This window comes from Aotus nancymaae, unplaced genomic scaffold (genome assembly GCF_030222135.1).
Source record: "Aotus nancymaae isolate 86718 unplaced genomic scaffold, 86718_ANA_hifiasm-v0.15.2.pri h1tg000108l, whole genome shotgun sequence".
Taxonomy (NCBI): domain Eukaryota; kingdom Metazoa; phylum Chordata; class Mammalia; order Primates; family Aotidae; genus Aotus; species Aotus nancymaae.
Genome location: NW_026988523.1, coordinates 35,710,074 through 35,717,651, shown reverse-complemented (window position 1 = coordinate 35,717,651; position 7,578 = coordinate 35,710,074).

The following is a 7,578-nucleotide window of genomic DNA, read 5'->3' as shown; positions in this document are numbered from 1 at the left end:
AGGAGGAGGCAGAAAACCTTACTGGGGAGGGGAGGGAGACCTGGAATGAGGGCATTCAGTCTCTTTTGCCTTCTTGAGGGAGTATTCTTCAGACTTTTCAGTAAATTTTGGTTGGAAAGACCCTTTTGGAGTTCAAAGGATAATACTGTAAAGCTTATGAAGCACCATTTTGCATTCACCACCCAAAGAACAGGAGGAACCTGTCTAAAGCATGAGTGTTCCCCATAAGTGGTTGTATGAAGAGCAACACCCAATACATCCTAGGCCTCTGGCATGTGTCCTAAAGGACATAAAACATCCTTTTTTTTTCCTTTTGTATTGTGTAGTTTTCAGAATTCTCCCCTTACCTGGAGTTCTTTTTCTCTGTCCTCTTCCAATGTTCCTTCCAATTCCAGTCAGCATTTTGGCTTGTTGGCCTATTCTCATGCCAGCATCATGTCATAGTCAGACCTCTGCCTCCCTGCTAGCAGAAACAAAATATTTAAATCTCATTTGTTTTTATCAAGGAGAGAAAAAAAGTTTGGGTAGTGGTCCCGGGATGCTACAGGCTAGGTGGTACAAGCCTCCCACCTGTCCTTATGACTCATACATTTAGCCTTGGTTTTTTTTTTTGTTTTTTTTTTTTTTGAGATGGAGTTTCGCTCTTGTTACCCAGACTGGAGTGCAATGGCGCGATCTCGGCTCACCGCAACCTCCACCTCCCGGGTTCAAGCAATTCTGCCTCAGCCTCCCGAGTAGCTGGGACTACAGGTGCACGCCACCATGCCCAGCTAGTTTTTTGTATTTTTAATAGAGATGGGGTTTCACCATGTTGACCAGGATGGTCTCGATCTCTTGACCTCGTGATCCACCCGCCTTGGCCTCACAAAGTGCTGGGATTATAGGCATGAGTCACCACGCCCGGCCTTTTTTCTGTTTTTTTGAAAGAAAGAGAAAGAGGGAGAGAGAACAGGGGTCTTGCTCTATTGCCCAGGCTGGAATGCAATCTAAAATAGGTGTTAAAAACCTTTTTTGCTGATAATTGTGCTTAACAGCGGAGACAGGAAGGAGTAAGAGAAGAAAATAACAGCCAACCAATATTTCATTAAGTCTGTGAAATGCTATGCAAATGCTGAAGAGTGATTTACTTCCAATTAGTGGTCACTTTCAAAATAGGTGTAATGTGATACTGAGAAAAATGTATGTTCTGTGGACCTGTGGTAAAGAATTCTATAAATATTCACTGAGTTTACTTGTTCCAGGTCTGAGTTCAAATCATAGATGTCCCTGTTAATTTTCTATCCCATTGATCTGTCGAATATTAACAATGTGGTGTCAAAGTCTCCCACTATTATTGTTCGGGAGTCCAAGTCTCTTTATAAGTCATTAAGAACTTGTCTCATGTATCTGGGTGTTCCTATATTGGGTGCATATATATTTATGATTATTGACTCCTGTTGTTGCATTGATCCTTTTACCATTATGTAATGTCCTTCTTTGTTTCTTTTAGTCTTTGTTACTGTTAAAGTCTATTTTGTCAGAGACAAAAGTTACAACTCCTGTTTTTTGTTGTTGTTGTTGTTTTTGCTCTCCATTTGATTGGTGAGTCTTCCACCAACCCTTTGTTTTGAGTCTTTGTGTGTCCTTGCTTATGCGATGGATCTGGATACCGCGCACCAATGGGTTTTGACTTTTTATTCATTTTGCCTGTCTGTGTCTTTGATTGGGGCATTTAATCCATTTAAATTTACGATTAATCTTGATATTTGTGTGTTTAATATTGTCATTTAATGCTAGCTGGCTATTTTGCCCATTAGTTGATGTAGATTCTTCATTATGAAGATACTCTTTACCTTTTGATAAGTTTTTGGGATGATTGATACTGGTTGTTCATTTCTGTGTATAGTGCTTCTTTCAGAAAGTCTTGTCAAGCAGGCCTGGTGGTGATGAAATCTCTGAGTGCTTGCTTGTTTGCAAAAAATTTTATTTTTCCTTCATTTATGAAGCTTAGTTTGGCTCGATATGAGATTCTGGGTTGAAAATTCTTTTCTTTGAGGATATTGAATATTGACCCCCACTCTTCTAGTTTGTAGGGTTTCTGCTGAGAGATCTGCTGTGAGTCTGATAGGCTTCCCTTTATGGGTAACCTGACCTTTCTCTCTAGCTGCCCTTAGAATTTTCTCCTTTATTTCAACCCTGGTGAATCTAACGATTATGTGTCTTAGGGTTGCTCTACTTGAGGAATATCTTTGTGGTGTTCTCTGTATTACCTGGAGTTGAATATTGTCCTGCCTTACTAGATTAGGAAAGTTTTCCTGAATAATATCCTGAAGAATATTTTCCAGCTTGGATTCATTCTCTTAATGACATTCAGGTACACCTATCAAACGTAAATTAGGTCTTTTCACATAGTCCCATATTTCTTGGAGACTTTGCTCATTCCTTTTTACTCTTTCTTCTCTAATCTTGTTTTCTCATTTCATTTCATTAAGTTGGTCTTTGACCTCTGATATCCTTTCCTCTGCTTGATCAATTCGACTGTTAAAACCTGTGCATACTTCACGGAGTTCTTGTATTGTGTTCTTCAGTTGCATTAATTCACTTATATTCCTCTCTAAATTGTCTATTATCGTTAGGATTTCGTCAAACCTTTTTTCAAGGTTCTTAGTTTCTTTACATTGGGCTAGGACATGTTCTTTTAATTCACAGAAGTTTCTTATTATCCACTTTCTGAAGCCTAATTCTGTTATTGGAACGCACTCGTTCTCCATCAGGCCTTGATCCCTTGTTGATGAGGAACTTGTGATCCCCTGTAGAGGGAGAGGCATTCTGATTTTGGGTATTCTCAGCCTTTTTACACTGGTTTCTTCCCATCATTGTGAATTTATCCACCTGTCGTCTTTGTAATTACCAACTTTCAAATTAGGTCTCTGAGTGGACGTCCAACTTGTTGATTCCCAGCGCCGGAATCTGAGCAACCCACTGCACTGGCTAAAACAGCTGCTTTAAGATTGATGGTGCTTTTCTGCCCAGTAATCTCCAGTCTGGCTTCCTTCTTGAGTCCCTTTTTCAATCAACTGAATAGGCGACTCTGCCTTCCCAGAGCTCCAAACATCGACCAAAAGGGGACCCAGTCCCGTTTACTCTGCACCAAGAACCACCGCACTAGGGCGCTGGCCACAAGTCGTGCTGACGACCTGTGGGGCTCCTCCCCTGGGAATCTCCTGGTCTCTGAGCAACAAATATTCATCTGAAAGTGTGGCATCCTCTCGTTCTGTGCCTTGTTCTTGCCTAATAAACATTTAGCCTTGTTTATCTCTTCCCTGACCATGGAACCTAGTCATACTAAGTTGAATACTTGGTAGAATAACGATAAGTATTGTGTAACAGATGTGTTCTGTCATTTTATGTGTTAACTGATGGATCCTCACAACAGCCCTCAAGACAGGTAATGTTGCCGGGCACGGTGGCTCATGCCTATAATCCTAGCACTTTGGGAGGCGGAGGCAGGCGGATCACAAGGTCAGGAGTCTGAGACCAGCCTGACCAATATGGTGAAACCCTGTCTCTACTAAAAATACAGAAGTTAGCTAGGTGTGGTGGTGGGTGCCTGTAGTCCCAGCTACTTGGGAGGCTGAGGCAGGAGAATTGCTTGAACCTGGGAGGCAGAGGTTGCAGTGAGTTGAGATTGCAGCATTGCACTCCAGCCTGGGCCACAGAGTAAGACTCAAAAAACAAAATGTAACATTGGCCAGATGCAGTGGCTCATGCCTATAATCCCAGCATTTTGGGAGGCTGAGGCAAGTGGATCACAGGTCAGGAGTTTGAGACCAGCCTGGCCAATATGGTGAAACCCATCTACTAAAAATGCAAAAATTAGCCAGGCATGTAGTCCCAGCTACTCTGGAGGCCAAGGATCGCGTGAACCTGGGAGGTGTGGAGGTTGCAGTGAGCCAAGATTGCACCACTGCACTCCAGCCTGGGTAACAGAGCAAGACTCTGAAAAAAAAAAAAAACAGGTAATGTTATATCCCCATTTTGTGAGGAAAAAATCTAAGGCATAGATACGTAACTTGTTAAAGGGTCACAAAGCTGGTAAGTGGCAGACCTGGAATTCATATGTAGGCAGTGTGGTTCTAGAAGTCATGATTTTTATTTTATTTTATTTTTTTATTTTTATTTTTTTGAGACGGAGTCTCGCTCTTGTTACCCAGGCTGGAGTGCAATGGCGCGATCTCGGCTCACCGCAACCTCCGCCTCCTGGGTTCAGGCAATTCTGCCTCAGCCTCCTGAGTAGCTGGGATTACAGGCACGCGCCACCGTGCCCAGCTAATTTTTTTGTATTAGTAGAGACGGGGTTTCACAATGTTGACCAGGATGGTCTCGATCTCTCGACCTCATGATCCACCCGCCTCGGCCTCCCAAAGTGCTGGGATTACAGGCTTGAGCCACCGCGCCCGGCCTATTTTTGTTTTTTTTTTAATTGAGATGGAGTTTCGCTCTTGTTGCCCAGGCTGGAGTGCAATGGCGCAATCTCAGCTCATGCAACCTCCGCCTTGCAGGTTCAAGTGATTCTCCTGCCTCAGTCTCCCAAGTAGCTGGGATTACAGGTGTGTGCCACCATGCCCTGCTAATTTTGTATTTTTAGTTGAGTTGAAGTTTGTCCATGTTGGCCAAGCTGGTCTCAAACTCCTGAGCTCAGGTGATCTGCCCACCTCGGCCTCCCAAAGTGCTGGGATTAAAGTATATGGGAGGAGGGCGTGAGCCACTTCACCCAGCCCTCCTCCCATATACTTTAATCATCTCTAGATTACTTATGTCACTTAATGCAATGTCAATGCTGTAAATAGTTGTTATGCTGTTTTATTTGTAGTATTTTAATTTTTTCCTCAAATATTTTCAATCCACAGTTGAATCTGTGGATGAGGAACCAGCAGATACAGAGGGCCAGGCCAACTATACCTTTTTTTCTCCAGAAAAATCAATGTCTGAGAAAATTTTGAGAGTTTATTTCTGGAGTAGCCATTTGTGGTGGCAGGGAAGTCGAGGTGGGAAATTGAATCCCTACTAAATTACAACAGTTAATTCCCGGCAGCTGAATGATGTAAATATAAGAAAAGGTCTGGACTGGGCACACTGGCTGACGCTTGTAATCCCAACACTTTTGAAGGTCGAGACAGATGGATCACCTGAGGTCAGGAGTTCAAGACCAGCCTGGCCAACATGAAACCCCATCTCTACTAAAAATAAAAAAATTAGCTGGGTGTGGTGGTGGGCGCCTATAATTCCAGCTACTAGGGAAGCTGAGGCAGGAGAATCACTTGAACTCTGGAGGGGGAGGTTGCAGTGAGCCGAGATTTGGCCATTGCACTCCAGCCTGGGCAACAGGAGTGAAACTGTCTCAAAAAAAAGAAAATGAAACCATAAGAGCACTAGAAGAAACATGGGGTTTAAAATATGTGAGGGGGTAGGGAACTCCATACAAGGTTGCACTGCAGAAACAGGGAGGTTGTTGCAATAACATTAAGTTAATTTCCTTGAAGAAATTTTAGGGTGGACAAGATGGTGTGCACCCATTGTCCCAGGTACTCAGGAGGCTAAGGTGGGAGAATCACAAGCCCAGCAGTTTGAGGCTGCAAGTGAGCCATGTTTGCACCACTGCACTCCAGCCTGATGGATGCAGCAAGACCCTATCTTAACAATAACAAAAAACACTTTTAGAACTTGGCAATTAAGAAAAGTCCTGTCGAAAAATAGGCAAAGGATTTAAAAACTCCAGAGGAGCAAAAATTGACTAAAACCTGAAGAGATGCTTAACCTTATTCAAAGGGAAATGTAAGCATGATTTGGCAAACACTTGGAATGAGCTCTAAAGCCTGTGGTTTGTGTGTCAATTGGTAAACCTCATATAAAGGGCAGTTTGACCTGGCGACTCCACTCCTTGGTACTTATCCTACCGAATTTGGTTATTAGTAAGAAATGCTGAAATCTCAGCATTTCTCCTTGGTTGAGTCAATTTCAGTCAGGGTTATTTTTTCCAGCATTGTTTTTCGAGCCTGCGGCCTTGGGCAGTTGAGCACCAAGCGCTCACCAACTGAGCTAACCGGCCGCCCAACTCCAGCATTGTTTTTCACAGCAAAATACTACTACATCGACAAGGTTCTGGTTAAATAGATCCATGGAACATCCCTCTGCAAGGAGAATGAGATAACTCCAAGTGCATCGATACAAAACGTTCCTCAACATGTGAGTTTAAAATGCAAATTGGTGCCGGGCATGGTGGCTCATACCTGCAATCCCAACACTTTGGGACTCTGAGGTGGGTGGATCACTTGAGCTCAGGAATTCGAGACCAATCTGGGCAAGATGGCAAAATCCCACCTGTACTAAAAATACAAAAATTGGCCAGGCATGGCAGCACACACCTATAATCCCAACTATATGGGTGGCTGAGGCAGGATAATTGCCTGAGCCCAGGAGCTGGAGGTTGTAGTGAGCCAAGATCTTGCCACTACACTCCAGCCAGGGTTCGACAGTGTCTCAAAAAAATAAAAAGCAACAACTGGCTGGGCGCGGTGGCTCACGCCTGTAATCCCAGCACTTTGGGAGGCCGAGGCGGGTGGATCACGAGGTCAAGAGATTGAGACCATCCTGGTCAACGTGGTGAAACCCCGTCTCTACTAAAAATACAAAAAATTAGCTGGGTATGGTGGCGCGTGCCTGTAATCCCAGCTACTCAGGAAGCTGAGGCAGGAGAATTGCCTGAACCCAGGAGGCGGAGGTTGCGGTGAGCCAAGATCGCGCCATTGCACTCCAGCCTGGGTAACGAGCGAAATTCCGAGTCAAGAAAAAAAAAAAGCAACAACTGAAGAACAGTGTTTGGGTGCCACTGTATATTATTTATATGTAATTTGTATATATTTATATTCTCGAGCATAGGATATCTTTAGGAAGATACATAAGAAACTGGTAGTGATGGTTGTCTCAGGAGGGACCAGTTTGCCGGTGAATAGAAATGATGCCCTTAGGTACATTTTTTTTTTTTTTTTACAACTGGGTCTCAATGGCACAGGATTTTTCTCAGCCACTTTGCCAGCCAGGTCTGGAGCCCCTGGCCTGCTGCTGGAGGTGCCCTGCCCATTCGCCCCACCTGGCCACACCTGGCTTGCACACTGGCTCTGCCCTTGTCTGGGCTGGGGCATGCCCCAGGCTGCCTGTGTTTTTGCTTGTACCCACATTCAGCAGTTCCCGAGTTCTTGTCATGCATCCAAGAAGAATGAGATTATGCTGACAGTTCAAAGGGTGAAGAGGATGGAAGAGAATTTTATTGAGTGACGAAACAACTCAGCCGAGAGGGGACGGGAGGGTAGTCTCCCAAGTTAGGTGGTTTCTCTCCCATTGTGGCTGAGTCTCGGGCTTTTATGAGTTCAAAATGTATGTGTGTGTGTGTGTGAGTGCCCACTCGCGTGTGCTGGTTGGTTTGTGAGTATACAAAAAAAAAGGCTAAAACAAAGGCCCCACTCAAAGGTGGTCATGACAGTGTAACAAACCAATTAGGGAAAGGTACATATATGTAACATAGTGAAGGGTGGTGATCAA